We start from the raw sequence: 17693 nt of genomic DNA, 5'->3' as shown, positions 1-17693 counted from the left end.
CAGTGACGCACTTAATACTGACCATGCCTTTTAGTGAGAACTTTTGCAAATTGTGTTTGTTTGGAGGACTTCGAGGAAGTTCCAAAAATTAAACTGGATCTTCTGGGTGTAAGGGCATTACTCAGTACATTTCAGCAGGTTTTGAATCAGGTTTTCTTTGACATTTACCAAGGAATTGACTATTGTATCCCAATCGAACAGAAAACGTTATTCCAAATATTTTTACAAATTCACTTTTGGTAATTTAAAATTGGATTACGCACAGCTGGTGGATTGAAACTGTGATTTAAAATCCATTTTCTTTTGTAATAAACCTCTTTTCAGCTGTGTTAATCAAACAGCATTAAATTATCGCACTTACATTTATCAAGGATATTTTTTTTTTGCTGCAATAATAAAGGCAGAATCTGCTGGAAAAACTCAGCATGTTTGCCAGCATATGTGGCGAGAGAAACAGAGTTAACATTTTGAGTCCAATATGATTCTTCTTTGGAACCGGAGAGGTAGAATGCAGTACATGTTATGTAGTGGGAAAAGGGAGAGGGTCAGGTGGAACAAGAAGGGAAGGTCAGGGATAGGCTAGAGGATAGGGGGCCGGGGGAAATTAAACTACAAAGATGTCATTGGAACAAAAGGCGAAGAGAATGGAAATGGTTGCAGCAAAGGAACAAAACGTTAGTCCAGAGTAGGTGTTAATAGCAGAATAAAGGTCAGCGCTGACTGAAAACAAAATAGCAGAATGTGTTAGTAGCAGAATAAAGGTCAGTGCTGTCTGCAGGCAAACATGAAAGCAGGATACGGATCGGCAATAGGGGGAAAAATACAAAATGGAGGACAGAGTTCATGGTCTGAAGTTGTTGAAGTCAATGCTGACAAGGCTGTAAAGTGCCTAATCGGAAAATAAGGTGCTGTTCCTCAATGCCAGACCTGTCGAGTTTTTCCAGCACTTCTTGTTTTTATTTCAGGTCTCCGGCACCCACAGTATTTTGCTAATGGCCCATAACCTCCGGTCGGGTGGCAATGAATCGGATTGCCGCCCCGCGCCGAGTTGCTTACTTTGAAATCCAGCTGCTCCTATCTCACCTGGCCTTCTGACTCAAGCCGGGCGAGGCCCGTGTGGTGCCGAGTGCTCCCGTGGCCTACAGCTCAGTGAAGTCAGCTCAGTCACAGGTGGGTAAGCCATGCCATCTTCTCGATGGCACTCACCGCCATAAACCAGCTAAGCTTAAAGGCCCAGCCAAGTTTAAATGCCTTTGACAAGCCAGGGAGAAGGTGAGAGTATAAGGCGAGTGGGTAGGATTTGGGTTGGGAGGGGGTCAGGTTGGGTCGGGGACTGGGGGGGAGACAGGAGTCGGTTCGGGCCCGGGGGTGGGGGTGGGGGTGGGGGTGGGGTGGGGGGTGGTGTCGGTGTCGTGAGGGGAGTCGGGGCTCGGTCAGGCCTGGGGAAGTGGGGGGAAGTTTCAGGTGAGCCCTGGGAAGTGGGGCATGTTGGGGCGGGTTGGCGCGTGGGGAGGGTGGGGGTTTGGGGTGTTCAGAGCCAGGAAGCTGGCCCGGAGGGCGCGTAGTCGTGGGTGGCAGTGGAGGGATGGGGGGGGGAGTCCCGTGGTGGCAGGGTGGGGGGTTGTCGGGGTGGGTAATGGGTGTGTGCAGGTAGTGCAATGGGGGGGTGGTGGGGGGAGTCGTGTAGGGGGTTGTCGGGGTGGGTCAGTTCTAAGTGCTATAGTTACCGAGAAGCTAGAAGTGGTTTTAATTCTTCTAACTGTTTCTGGGTAATAATTGCCTAATAAAAACACGTGTGACATTCAGAACCATCTGAAATTTGAGATCTAAGTCAGATTTTCAGATGGTTCCCAATGCAAGGCCATTGCCCATTGGAAGTTTGAATGTTCCGGCCAATTTCCATGCAAATCTTATCTGGGAGCTTCAGGGAGGAGGGAACAGGAGGGTGGGAGGGGTTCCCCAGCACATCTTTGGGGTACCCTCCCAGACACACTGCCCCAAAGATCAGAAGTTATGGATCAATCTTTTAAAGTATTTCTTGTTATAAAATACATTTTAAAACATTGCTTGATTCTGCTGGCTCATGGCAGGAACAGTGCCACACAACAGGTCTGTTAGTAAAGTTATAGTGCATAGAGTAAAAGGGAAAGTAGCAGTATGGGTACAAAACTGGCTGAGTGACAGCAAACAGAGCAATGGCTCATGGATGTTGTTTGGGCTGGCAGAAGGTTTGCAGTGTGGTTCCCATAGTTCAGTATGGGGTTCCTTGCTGTTCCTGATATATATTAATGACCTAGACGTTGGTGTACAGGGCACATTTTCAACAGTTATGGATGACACAAACCTTGGAAGCATGGTGACCTGTGGGGAGGTTAATGTAAAACTTCGAAATGACAAATTAGTGAAATGGGCCGACAGTCGGCAGATGAAGTTCAATGGTGAGAAATGTGAAGTGTTTCATGTTGGTAGGAAGAACATGGAATTTATAAAACAAGGGGTACAACTCTAAAGAGGGCGCAGGAGCAGAGGGACCTGGACGTACTTGTGTGTGAATCATTGAAGGTAGCAGGACAGGTTGAGAGAGGGTTTAGTAAAGCATACAGCATCCTAGGCTTTATCAGTAAGAGCACAGAGTACCAGAGCAAGGAGGTTATGTGGAGATTTTATAAGACACTAGTTCAGCCTGAGCTGCAGTGTTGTATCCAGTACTGGGCACCACACTTTAGGAAGGACGTGAAGGCTCTGGAGAGAGTGCAAAAGGATTCACCAGAATGGTTGCAGAAATGAGAAACTTGCTATGAAGGTAGTTTGGAAAAGTTGGGACTGTATTCCTTGGTGAAGAGAAGGCTAAGAGGAGATTTTTCTAGAGGTATTCAAAAACATAAGGATTCTAGACAGAGTAGATAGGGGGGAACTGTTCCCATTCAAGAAAGGATCGAGAATGAGAGGGCCCATACTAAAAATAATTAGGACAAGAAGCAAAAACGATATGAGAAAAAACGTTTTCATGCAGCGAGTGGTTAAGGTCAGGAATGTACTACCTGAGAGCATGGTGGAGGCATGTTCAATTGAAGCATTCAGCAGGGAATTAGACTGTTATTTGAAAAGGAAGAACGTGCAGGGTTACGGGGAGAAGGCCTGAAAATGACACGAGGAGAATTGCTCTTTCGTAGAGCTGTGCAGACATGAAGGGCCACATGGCCTCCTTCATGCACTGTAACGACCGTGTGATCCTGTGAAGGTTTCCTGTTTGGCACCATCCAAATTAGCTTGAGAGGGAACTTGGGGAGGGCTGGGAGGAGCAATATGCAAAATGGGCAAAAATTGTTCCGAAATCGCTGAGCGCAGAGAGGGAACATTCCCCAACGAAGTAGAATAAAAGACGTTAATCCAGGGGAAGCAAGCAGGACGGCTGGACAGAGAGACGTTGGCTTAAATAGCTCAAATGCAAGTTCAGGACCCATGGCGTTAAGCACTCCGTCATACAACGATTGGTCAATGGCAGGAAGGAGTAAGGTTCCTTTGTTAATTATTCACAGGATGTGGGCATTTTTAGCAAGACCGACATTTACTGCCCGTCCCTCATGGTCCCTGAGAAGGTGATGAGTCACATTCTTGAATTACCTGGATTTTCATTTGGATTTTCTAGTTTTTGATATGAATGGATTGCTTTCGGGGCCGTTTCAGAGTCAATCACATTACCAGCGATCTGGAGCCACCTATAGGCCCAGGTAAGGTAAGGACACCAAGCTTCCTCCCTGAAAGCACATTGGTGAACCGGTTAGGTTTCCACAGAGATCTGGTTGTTTTGTAATCATCGCCACAGATACAAGACTTTGGCTCCAAGTTTATTTAATTCACTGAATTTAAAATTCCAAGCTGCTGTCATGGGATTAGAACACGTGCCTCTGGATCATTACTTCAGCTGCTGGGATTGCCAGTAACATAACCAATAGGTGCTGAGGCAATATTCTGGAGCAACCAAAGAGGCCGGCAGGCACTGATGGGAAATTGTGAGGCTCCAGTTTTTTTTTCGTTTATTGGGTACAGTCATCGCTGGCAAGGCCGGCACCTGTTGTCCAATTGACCTTGCCAGGCCATTCAGAGGGAAGTTAAGAGTCAACCACATGACTGTGGGTCTGGGGTCACATGTAAGCCAGACCAGGTAAGGCTAGCAGAATTCCTCCCCTGAGGGGCATGAATGAACCAGGTGGGTTTTGACAGCAATTGATGATAGTTGTCATGGTTACCATTACTGAGACGAGCTTTATAATTCCACGTTATAATTCCACCAGCTTCCGTGGTGGGTTCTGAACCCATGTCCCCAGAACATTAGCCTGAGCCTCTGGATCACTAGTCCAGTGACAATGGTACCGATTCTACCATCTCCTCCACACAATGATGAACCAGATTGGTTCAGTGGCCTGCTTCCACCGTGCACATCTCTGTGATCCCTGTGAGGCTGAAATATTTTAAAATTTTTTATACTTATTCGTTCATGGGATGTGGGCATCACTGGCCAGGCCAGCACGCATTGTCCATCCCTAATTGCCCCTTGAGAAGGTGGTGGTTAGCTGCCTTCTTGAACCGCTGCAGTCCATGTGGTGTAGGTACACCCACAGTGCTGTTAGGGAGGGAGTCCCAGGATCTTGACCCAGTGACAGTGAAGGAATGACAATATATTTCCAAGTCAGGATGGTGAATGACTTGGAGGGGAACTTCCAGGAACTTCCAGGGTGGTGTTTCTATGCATCTGCTGCCTTTGTCCTTCTAGATGGTAGCCATCATAGGTTTGGAAGGTGCTGTCAAAAGAGCCTTGGTGAGTTCTTGCTGTGCATCTTGTGGATGGTACACACTGCTGCTACTGTGCGTCAGTGGTGGAGGGAGTGAATGTTTAAAGCGGTGGGTGAGGTGCCAATCAAGTGGGCTGCTTTGCCCTGGATGGTGTCAAGCTTCTTGAATGTTGTTGGAGCGACACCCAAGGGGTTTCCTTGGGAAATGATTACCGCGCTGCGCCATGTGTAAACAGATCCTTTATAAATATTTTTCAAACACAATTTTGCAATACAGACTGCTCAAAGGAAATTACACCTTGGTGATCAATGTTGTACCATGCAAATTAAAACCCAAAAGTTATACATTGCCAGAGAAACAAATGGTAGTATAGCCTTCAGCATCTCCCACTCTCCCACCACCAGATAAAAGTATTAATGATATTACTGAAACGAGAGATAAATTGCCAAAGTTTTTCATCATGTACTCATCAGGACAAATGCAAGAATGCCAAATTTCAAAAAATCACAAATTATTCTGCAGCAGTTGATCCAAGGACAAATATGAGCACGGTGCTGTTTTCCCACGATCTTACTAAATACAGCAGCTGTCACATTCCATACATGTGGCAGCAATGATTGAATGCTCAACACATCTCCCAGTTTCTCTTGTCCCATCTGTAGTATTTTATTGCTTAACTTGAAGGGCAAGAAAGGATGCATGATGTGTCGCCTCTCTGACAATTTATGTTGCATTTCAAATGATACAACTGCTAATCTGTATAGACAGAAGCGAACTAGCAGAGCCTGCAGATTCAGGACAAACCTGTGAAATAGATCCTGGCATTGACAGATTAATAACCAACAGCAGAGCTCTGTATGGTTAGACAGACTTGCATCTATATATAACTCTTGATCATGTTCCAACAAACCTCACTTGTATGAATACAAAAGAAAAGTACCATGGATCTTGGAGATTCGAAATTAAAAGACCAAATGCCAGAAACACTCAGCAGGTCAGGCAGTATCTGTGGAGAGAGAAACAAAGTTAATGTTTCATGTCAGTGAATTTTAATCAGAATTGGAAAATCTTATAGATGTTACAGATTTTATGCAAGCGCAGCACCAGAACATTAACTGGCCTGCGCTTGTTTTGTGTGACAAAAATGTTTATCACGGGGTGCCTAGTTCATGATCAATTTGACAGTGCCTCTGTGATGCCAAGTGGAGAAATGAGGTGCCTCTTGCAACAGGTCTTAGTGGGCAGGTTAACCTGATGTGTCTCATACTCTGGGACTCATGACCACAGTCGCGGCTGAGGTCATCCCTCACCTTCCACACAAGGAGCAGGCGGCTGCATCGTCTGTGTGCAGATTGGGTTGAGTGCTCTTCACTGCCTGTGAGTTAGGTTCATGCCAGGGGCCACCACTTGGGCCAGTTATGGAGTGCTGGTTCTTTCTGCTGTATGAATCCCACAATTCCAACCATCTGGATATTGGCATGTGTTATGTCTTTGGCTCCCATAAGTTGGAAATAATTACACTTGTGACTCAAAATGTTGAAGCTTCATTGAGTGTATCTCTCTATGTGGCTGGTGTTCTGATAGACTGACACATTCTTACTTGGCACACAACTGCAGCGTGACAGTGAATGTGGCACCCCGGGATATGTATTCACGTAACAATTAGTTCCCAGCTCCTTACAAATCATATCACAATATAACAGTTTGATACATGTTTTATGAATATTTGATGCTCTTTCCCAGAATTGCTGACGTGGTTTTAAGCATTTTCATGGTGGATTTTTCAATTGTTTGTTCACGAGAATGTCAACTTCATGATTTTTTCTATCTAATGGATCATGATTGCGTCACAGTTAATGGCAGGTGTGGGGGTGGGGGGGAGGATGGGGGATGAGGAATGCAGGACAGCATCAGGAATCACTCAGTTGAGTATTCCAAACACTGTCTTCATGCAAGTCGATGATCTTTCTGTGATGACTGCAGGACAGTCTCGTTTTCAAGAAGGAATTAGATGTAGCTCTTGGGGCGAAAGGGATCAAAGGATATGGGGAGAAAGCGGAAGCAGCCTATTGAGTTGGATGATCAGCCATGATCGTAATGAATGGTGGAACAGGCTTGAAGGGCCGAATGGCCTCCTCCTGCTCCTATTTTCTATGTTTCGAAGTTTCTATGACCATAAGGTAGAGCTGTATTCTGCAGTTAAGTAGACTAGGGTCACAGTTGTGGAGTGAGATGGTCTGCCTGTGCTCCCTCCTGAGGGGAGCTAATTGTCCCCCAGCCTCAACAGCTTTCCGGAGGAGAGAGTTCTGATGTAAGGTCAAGACCTGAAATGTTGGGCGGAACTTAATTGGAGCTGCTGGAGGGGACATGATGGCAATGGGGGTGAGTCGGTGGGGGGTGGTGGTGGGGAAGCCGTAAGAATCATGTGGGAATACCCGCATTGGATTCCGGGCATTGAGAAAACTGTTGCCAGTTACTTTGGGGGTGGGAAGGGCAGGAATTGTGAATCCTGCCCGCTGGTGGCAGGATGTTAATTAGACTCATTGATGAATCACTTGACTCCAATTATCACTGAGCTCTCCCGAACTTGGTGATGGCTCATGGATTTAACAGGAGATGCATGGCTCTGTTGGGCTTCCCTGTGGCCTTTAAGAGGATCCCTCATTGACAGACACTCCATGCCCAAACAAGAAACCCGGCATTGAGAAAAGGGTTTAGGGGATACTCAAAGCCAGCCCCCTACCATTGCTTCCAAGCCCCTATCTGGTAACCCCTTCTATCCCACCCCTTTCATCTGTGCCCTGGAATCCAGTGTTGATCCTCAGACTGAGCCTGAGAGCATTGCCAGCAGCAGCCACTGCTCTGGCTTCTTATTGGCTAGCAGCTCTCAGGAAGTGGGATATATGCCAACCCTACAGGGTCTGAAATGTCCTAGAAGCCCCAACACTGGCCAGGTAAGCGCCTGTTAGCGCTTAAATTGCATTGGGCGCCCCCCCATGGAAGTGGTGAAGGGGCTCCCACCTGTTCTCCAACCAGTGGAGCTGCCCCATTTGCGGGAACAAAATCCTGACCAATTGTCATTGGTGCTGGTTGAGATAAATGTCACGGGACCCTCAGGAGTGGGTCACAGTCTGCTCAATGCTCACTGGGATTAACCTTGAGTGGTACAGATAGAAATTCAAGATATATGTCAAAGAATCTTTTATACCCACCTTAGAAATCTGACATTGCCTCAGTTTAATGTATCATACAAAAGGTGGCATCTCTGCCAGTGCAGCAGTCCCTCAGTACTGCACTGGAGTGCAAGTGCCTAGATTTTTTTATCTGGTAAAAGGACTTGAAGCTATCATTTTTTGCTATGGAAAGGCAAGAGTGTTAGCCACAGTTAACAGCCGAGCAACATCTGTGAACAGTGCTACTTATACACCCAAAGTTATGGTAACCAGCAATGAATGCCAACAAACTGCAGCCGCTGCACTTTCCCTGGAACTCAGCCTCTACAAGAATACACAGTAAAGACTGAGACATCTAATTCTACCTTTAACCCCGCACAACCGGTTGAATTGTCGAGCACTGGGGGGGGATTGTTGAAGGAATGACCTCAAGAAACAGAGGACAGTTTTTTTTTGTGCCTTCTTTAAATTTTATTGTTCTTGTTTTAAACTGAGAGCGAATCTGCCTACAGACCCCTGTAGAAATCTGGAGCTGGGCTGAGGACATCGCTCATCTGGATAGAATGTTTACTTTCGAAAGATACTGCAAATTCCGGAATGTTGTTGTGCCCTGATGGAATGCAGGCCATATAAATAGAGGAACGCTGGTGGGATTGAGAACCGCTCTTGTTCCAGTTAGTGGTTTAATGAAACTGCTCACTCAGTACAATTGAAACAGGCAAGAGTCCAATACTGCATGGGGCCATGTGCTGTCTTAAAGGGGCAGTCTCACCACCCAGTCTTGCTGATAAAATGCCCACACTCTATTGATTTTACCTCAGTCACAGCTCAGTTAGAACCACTCTCACCCCTGAGTCAAAGATTGGTGGATTCAAGTCTCGCTTTAGAGACTTGAGCACATAATCTAAGATGACATTCCCAATGAGGGAGACGGTGGGGCTGTTACTAGGAAGAAGAGTTACAAAGAGAGAGCGTCTGCTTCCTCGGGTGGATACAAGAGATTCCACGGCACTATCTGAAAAGGAAAAGGAGGATTCTCCCTCATGTCCTAGCCAATATATATGCCTCAACCAACATCACTAAAATATCCAGCTACCAAAAATGCAAAATACTGCAGATGCTAAAAATCTGAAATAAAAACAAAAAGTGCTGGAAATGCTCAGTAGGTCAGGCAACACGTGTAGTTAATGCTTCAAGTCCGTGACCTTGCATCAGAATTGGGAAAAATTAGAAATGCAGTAGGTTTTGAACAAATGAAAGGGTAGACAAGGGAAGAAGAACAAGATCGTAAGATCATAAGGTCATAAGAAATAAGAGAAGCAGGCCATTCGGCCCTTTGAGCCTGCACCACCATTCAGTAAGATGATGGATGATCTGACCGTGGCCTTAATGCTAATGGTATGTTAATTATATTATATGTCAAAGTACACAGGTGAGGGGCAGTGTTAATTAAGTGCTTATAGCACTTATAAAGAGAGACACCCTCTAAACCATGTTTTTGATTTAATTTAATGAGGGTCCTTTAATTTTTTTCCTTAGTTACTGTGCCCCTTAGGAGTTATCACTCTAATTTAAACTGTTAATTTGTTAATTTGAGCATTTGTTTAAAGTCATACTCAAAAGAGTATAAAGAGAGACGGCTGGGACACTGGGTTCGTGGGTAGGAAGTAGACATACATAATGCTGCATTCTGTGAATAAACCTAAGGCTAAGAAAAGTATTTGTGTCTCAATTTGTACTTCACCAATGGGTTTGGGATTTCCTACCTGTCCCCCATAACCCTTTACTCCCTTGAGGATCAAAAGTCTATTTAAGTCAGCTTTGAATATATTTAATGACCCAACCCCCAATGCTCTCTGGGGAAGAGAATTCCAAAGACTAATGGCTCTCTGGGAGAAGAAATTTCTCCTCATCTTCATCTAAAACGGGAGACTCATTATTAAACTTTGGCCCATAGTTTTAGATACCCCCATGAGGGGAAACATCCTCTCAGCATCTACCTGGTCCAGACTTCTCAGAATCTTACATGTTTCCATAAGATCGCCTCTCATTCTTCTGAACTCCAATAGCCCAACCTGCCCAACCTTTTCTCATCGGACAACCCCCCTCATCCCACAGATCAGCCTAGTGAACACTCTGGACTGTTTCCAATGCAAGTATATCTCTCCTTCATTAAGGAGACCAAAATTGCATGCAGTACTCTAGGTGTGGAATGTTCTGTATAGCTGTAGTAAGACTTCCTTACTTTTGTACCCCCACCGCCCCACCAAACCCCACCCCCCGCCCCCCACCACCCCGCAAGAAAGGCCAAAAGGGAAGGTCTGTGATAGGGTGGAGGGCAGGAGAGAATAAATGACCAAACATTTTCATGATGCAAGCTCTTAGGAAGTAGTAATAGGACAAGTAAAGAACCAAAAGATGTGCCCAGAGAAGGTGTGAAATTCAACTCTTTCTTTATCTCCCCTTTTCTCTTCCTTCATCTGTCTCAGCAGAGCCATCAAAGCTGGAACCTGAGATTTTCTCAACTTGTTTCACAATGACTCACAAAACAGGGGGGAACTTCTTGCACTTCTTTAACTAACTTGCTGACTCTCCAAAGCCTGCCCACCATCTACAAGGCACAAGCCAGGAGTGTGATGGAATGGTCCCCATTTACCTGGATGAGTGCAACTCCAACAACACCAAGAAACTTGACATCATTCAAGTCAAAGCAGCCCACTTGATTGGGACTACATCCACCAGCTTAAGCATTCACTCTATTCATCACCTTGGCAGTAGGGTGTACCATCTACAAGATGCACTGTAGCAAAATGCCAAGGCTTCTTCAACAGCAACTTCCAAACCCATTGCCTCCATGGCCTAAATGGACCAGAGGAACAGATGTATTGGGACACCTTCATCTCCAAGTTCCCCTCCAGGTCCCACACAACACCTGCACCTGGATATACAATGTGGTTTCTTCATCGTGTCCTGAACCCTCTTCCTGTGGCATCAGTGGCCGGTTGAATCTTCTGCCACTTGAATTCTCTCTCTCACCTGTTCAGGTTCACTCCCTCCCTAACTCTGTAAACTTCTCCAGACCCACAACCCTCTGAGATCTCTGCACTCCTCTGATTCTGGCCTCTTGCGCATTCTCAATTTTAATTGGTCTGCCATTGGCGGCTGTGCCTTCAGCTATCAAGGCATTGTCTAAGGTCTGGAATTACCTCCTAAAGCCCTCCACCTCTTTCTCCTCCTTTAAGACACTGTTTAACACCAATTCTTCTACCAAGCTTTTGGTACCTGTCCGAGCATTGGTGACAGATTTTATTCGATAACACTCTTCTGAAATGCCTTGGGACATTTTACAACATTATAAGCGTTATATAAATGCAATTTTTTGTTGCTGTTGGATTGTCAACTCTGCTCCACACATTCCTGGAGATTTCACTAAGTGAACTCTTGCCTCCAACCATCCAACCGCTCTTTCTCCGTTACACTCACTCCATTAATCCAGCTTGTCTTCGCTTGACAAATAAGAAAAGGAATAGATGTTTTAATTATCTTATTTGCTATCAGACAAACTGCCTTTACTCAATCAACATCATCAACATTTCTCTAACCAATAAAGGTTTTGAAAGAAAATTATTTTTCGAATTCACCAATGATTTTTTTTCCCAGGATTTTGCTCCCAACAATGTCCTGGAAATTGAACTTCAACTCTTGGAGACTCCAGGGCAACACTGGAGGGTTGGAAACCTTCTCAGCGACCATTAGCCTGGGAGTCAGAGAAGACTTACCTGACCATCCCACATCCCTGCAACCTTCTCACTACTCCCAGAGCTCCCTTTGAATTCAGGGTAATGGAAAGTAAGTCCATGGAAAGAGTGTGAGACAGATGGAGATTTTAAAAGGGAGAAACATTGACAAAGAGGGTGAATATGAGCATGGAGTGGGAGTGAGGGATGGAGAGCTTGAGGGAGAGCAAATAAATGGCTCAGACACACATATGTAGATGGAGAGAAAGACATATACAGAATGTTCTGCAATCACAAAGCTGAATAAGCAAAGTGAAAGCCAAAGGTTATGAAAGGGCATTTCCTCCCTTCCCTCAAATGCACTGGATTCAGGAAGAAGAAAAATGTTAATATAAACAGGAGAAGGTCCATCTGGAACCCAGTCCTGAATCATGTGTTATTTTTAAACTGAATTCCCAATGTGAACATGGCGATGTAGCCAAACTCAAAGGAGACTGGATTAGAATCAATCAGCTTAAACAAAAGAAACTAATTATGTTGGCATGCTACTGCGGAGGCTGAGGGAGGCAAGATGAGAGGATCTTGTTCCAATCAATGCAGAAAATGTCTGGTGCGCTATTGAGTCAAGTGCCCTAGTTTGATGCAAAGTCTCTGCTCAGTTAGTCAAGGTAGCTTCAATCAAAGGTTAACAGCGTGTGAGGTTAGGGACAGAGATTTTTTTTTAATAAACAAGTGTATGCGTTTGTGTGTGTGTGTGCATGTGTCACATGAATGAAAACATCTTGAAATTCTTCGAACAGCTAGTTTTGAGGCTGTGGGATTCACATCCAGAATGAAAGGTTCAGAGAGAAACTATCGTCAACATTTTAGATTAGATTGGAAAGGTGGATGAAAGAAAGTGGGGTTAGAGTGATGCCGGGACAGGACACGTTAATGTGATTGGGGCTATATACTTGTGAGGAGAATATAAGCCAGCATGGACAGTTTGCCAAATTGCCTGTTTCCATGCTGCAAGTTCTACATAATGAGCTGTTGTTCAGTGGGTAGCACTCTTACCTCCCAGTTTGAAGGTTCATGAGATGAACTAAGTGAAACATAAAAAATTCTTCAGGGACTGACCAGTTAGATGCTGAGAAAATGGTTTCCCTAGCTGAGGAATCTAGAACACACGGTCACAGGCCGAGATCTTCTGCTCCCGCCTGCCGGCGGAATCTTCTGGTCCCGCCAAAGTCATTGGACTTTTGGCTGGCTGGCCGCATCCAGCCCAGCCAGAAAGTCACGGCCACTGTGTCAGAATGAGGGCCGTGCCACTTAGATGAGGAGAAATTTCTTCAGACCATTACAGTGAGGTGAGGTAACAGAAGATTGGCTACAGCACTGGCATCCACCCGGCAATGTGGAAAATTGCCCAGGTATGTCCTGTCCACGAAAAAGCAACACAAATCCAACTCGGTGAATTACCTCCCCATCAGTCTACTCTGGATCATCAGTAAAGTGATGGAAAGGGTCATCAACCATGCCATCAAGTGGCACTTGCTTAGCAGTAATCTCCTCACTCATGCTCAGTTTGGGTTCCGCCAGGGCCACCCAGCCCCCAATCTCATTACAGCCTTGGTTCAAACATGGTTAGAAGAGCTGAATCCCCAGGTGAGGTGAGAATGACTGCCCTTGACATCAAGGCAGCATTTAACCAGGTGTGACATGAAGGAGTCCTAACAAAACTGGAGTCAATGGGAATCAGGGGGAAATTCTCCGCTGGTTGGTGTCATACCTAGCACAAAGGAAGATGGTTGTGGTTGTTGGAGGTCAGTCATCTCGGCTTCAGGGTATCACTGCAGGAGTTCCTCAGGGTAGTCCTCGGCCCAACCATCTTCAGCTGCTTCAGCAATGACCTTCCTTCCATCATAAGGTCAGGAGTGAGGATGTTCGCTGATGATTGTACAGAGTTCAGCACCATTAATGACTCCTCAGATACTGAAGCAGTCCATGTCCAAATTCAGCAAGAGCTGGACAATATCCAGGCTTGAGCTGACAAGTGGCAAGTAACATTCACGCCACACGGTGCCAGTCAATGACCATCTCCAACAGGAGACAATCTAACCATCACCTCTTGACATTCAATGGCATTACCATCACTGAATTCCCCACTATCGGCATCCTGGATGTTATCATTGACCAGAAACTGAACTGGACAAGCCACAAAAATACTGTGGCTACAAGAACATGTCAGAGGCTAGGAATCCTGCGGTGAGTAACTCACCTCCTGACTCCCCAAAGCTTGTCCACCATCTGCAAGGCACAAGTCAGAAGTGTGATGGAACACTCCCCACTTGCCTGGATGAGTGCAGCTCCCACAACACTCAAGAAGCTTGACACCGTCCAGGACAAAGTAGCCCACTTGACTGGCACCACATCCACAAACATTCACTCCCTCCAGCACATTACGGCTGTGTGTACCATCTACAAGATGGTCTGCAGAACTCAAGTCTCTTTAGACAGCACCTTCCAAACCTACGACCACCACCATCTTGAAGGACAAGGACAATAGATACATGGGAACACCACCAGCTGGAAGTTCTCCTCCAAGCCACTCACCATCCTGACTTCGAAATATATTGTCGTTCCTTCACTGTCACTGGGTGAAAATCCTGGAACTCCCTTCCTAACAGCACTGTGGATGTACCTAAACCACATGGATTGCAGCAGTTCAAGAAGGCAGCTCACCACCACCTTCTCTAGGGCAGTTAAGGATGGGTAATAAATGCTGGCCCAGCCAGCGAAGCCCACATCCCATAAAAAAATGAATATTTAAAAAATGGCTCTCCTCTCCTTCTACCTCTCGGTTGACATTGACGGGTCTTTTTAAAAATAATTTCCTTATTAGTTTAGTGAGTGTTCAACTGTTTAAGTGCTGCGACTATGAGTCATATGCAGATAGCTTTCCTTGTAAGTTTTAAAATAGCGTTATTGTGGATAAATGTGAGGTTATCCATTTTGGTAGCAAAAACAGGAAGGCAGATTATTATCTGAATGGCTATAAATTGAGAGAGGGGAAGGTGCAACGAGACCTGGGTGTCCTTGTACATCAGTAGCTGAAGGTAAGCATGCAGGTGCAGCAGGCGGTAAAGAAGGCAAATGGTATGTTGGCCTTCATAGTCAGAGGATTCGAGTACAGGAACAGGGATGTCTTGCTGCAATTGCACAGGGCCTTGGTGAGACCACACCTGGAATATTATGTGTAGCTTTGGTCTCCTCATCTGAGGAACAATGTTCTTGCTATAGAGGGAGTGCAGCGAAGGTTTACCCGACTGATTCCTGGGATGACAGGACTGACATATGAGGAGAGATTGAGTCAGTTAGGATTATATTCCCTGGAGTTCAGAAGAAATGGGGGGATTTATTAGAAACCTATAAAATTCTAGCAGGACTAGACAGGGTAGATGCAGGAAGGATGTTCCCAATGGTGGGGCATGTCCAGAACCAAGGGTCACAGTCTGGTTATATGGGGTAGACCATTTAGCACTGAGATGAGGAGAAATTTCTTCACCCAGAGAGTGGTGAGCCTGTCAAATTCGTTACCACAGAAAGTAGTTGAGGCCAGAACATTGTATGTTTTCAAGAAGGAGTTAGATATAGCTCTTGGGGGCGAATGGGATCAAAGGATATGGGGAGAAAGCGGCAGCAGTCTATTGAGTTGGATGATCATCCATGATCATAATGAATGGCAGAATAGGCTCAAAGGGCTGAATGGCCTACTCCTGCTCCTAGTTTCTATGTTTCTATATACTGACAGGGGAGATGGCGGTCTAGTGGTAATATTGCTAGACTTCTTATCCAAAGACAGAGGAAGAGTCATATGGACTCGAAACGTTAGCTCTTTTTTTTTCTCTTCCCAGATGCTGATAGACCTGCTGAGTTTTTCCAGCATTTTCTGTCTTTGTTTCAGATTTCCAGCATCTGCAGTATTTTGCTTCTTTCTTATCCAAAGACCCAGGCCAATGTTCCGAGAGTGTGGGTTGAAATCCCAGTATTGCAGCTGGTGGAGTTTAAAGACAATTATTTTTAAAAAAAATCTGGAATTGTAACCTAGTCTCGGTCATGGTGACCTGTCAATTGTTGTAAAAACCCATCTGGTTCACTAAAGATCTTGAGGGGAGGAAATCTGCCACCCAGATTGGTTGACTCCAAACTGCCCTCTGAAATGGCCCTGCAAGCCTCTGAGTTTGAGGGCAATTAGGGACAGGCAACAAATACTAAGGGGACGAAAGCATCTGAGGATTTTGTGCAAAAGTGCAGTTGAGTTCGAAGGTCAACCACAATCACGTTGAATGGTGGAGCAGATTTGAAGGGCCAAATGGCCTCCTCCAGCTCCCATTTCTTACTTTCAAATTCGACACCTGGGACTTGGACACAAAATCTAGGCTGACATTTCTATCCACTAGTGAGCAAGTGGTGCACTATCTGAGATGTTGCCTTTAGAATGATGCATTAGGCTGAGGCCCTCTCAAGTGGGAGTAGAAGATCCCACAGCATCAATTTGGGGAAGAGCAGTGGAGTTCTCCCCAAGTTTTTCTGGTCAATATTTATCCCTCAACCGAACATCGGTAAAACAAACTATCTGGTTATTATCTCAATGTTATTTTTGAGACTTGCTGTGTGTGCAAACTGACTGTTCTGATTCCTACATTGTAACAGTGAATACATTCCAAAGGTACTTCATTGGTTGGAAAGCACAAAGCACCTTGGGATGTCTTGGTTTTGTGAAAGGCGCTATAAAAACGCAAGTCTTTCTTTCTGGACAGCAGGGCTCACATGATAGCAAAGTAGAGCAGAAATATAAAAAGTTGTCACTTTTGCTTGTCACTCAAGAAATGAGTGTCCCAGCTGGACATGGCAAATCTAATGGAAGTGGAGCTGAGATGTGCCAATCATTACTTTTTGATCCCCACTCTTTCGTTTAAGTCTCATGTGCGAGAGGAAGATAAGAACACATCAGGTTCCACAGACATCAGAAATAGAAACAGATCAACTGGGAGTCTTGAGTCCAGACATTTCCCCAAAGGTGCTCTGTCCTCTTGCACTTATCTGCTGATAAATATAGATTACACTGTCGCATCAAACAGCAAGAACTTCCTTTTAATGGCACTCTGCCCTCCCCTCTGGACCGGTACTCTGTTGAGATCATCTCCGTTTACACATCGGCTGGAATCCATTTGGATTTACAGCTGTGTTTAGATCTGGAAAAGAAAATCACTCCTGTCACATTTCAAACAGAATGAAAACGACCCAGAATAACCTTACCTGGTGCAAAACTCCCCCCCGCCCTCCACCTCCATATGTTCTGCAAGCCTCTAAGAATCCTTTTCCAAAATAACTCTCTCTTGTGTTTTGTTTGATGATTGAAGCTGAGCTATATTGAACAGAGCAGTCACAGGTTCAAACAGCAACAACTTGCATTTTCATAACCTCTTTAACACACTAACATCCTCTCAGGGTGCCTCACCAGAGTGATTATCAAACAGATTTGATGCTTCGTTACATAATGGAGATAATAGGATTCTTGATCAACAGCTTGGTCAGAGAGGAAACTTTTCAGACGTGCCTTAAAGGAGGAGAGAGAGGCCAGGGGATGGAAAGGTTTAGGGATGGAATTTCTGAGCTTAGGGCTCAGACACTGAAGATATGACCACCAGTAGTGAAGCAATGTAAGTAGGGGATACACAGGAGGCTAGGATTGGAGGATACAAATACCTCAGAGAGTTGTAGGGATGGAAGAAGTGTTTTGTTTGTCCTGTGCTTTCTAATCTCAACAGGAAGAGCCTCAGCATGGCATGATCAACCTCAGCATTTCTGGACTATCAGGCAGCAGCAAGCAAAGCAAATCCTAATACCTTTCCATAAGTGTACAAGAGAACATGGATGTTAGATGATTATGTTCAGCTTTAAACTCTCCCAAGAAACTTTAGCTGAGGAACAACCCGACAGAGGT

Source organism: Carcharodon carcharias, chromosome 7, assembly GCF_017639515.1.
Source record: "Carcharodon carcharias isolate sCarCar2 chromosome 7, sCarCar2.pri, whole genome shotgun sequence".
Taxonomy (NCBI): domain Eukaryota; kingdom Metazoa; phylum Chordata; class Chondrichthyes; order Lamniformes; family Lamnidae; genus Carcharodon; species Carcharodon carcharias.
This window is presented reverse-complemented; position numbering follows the sequence as displayed.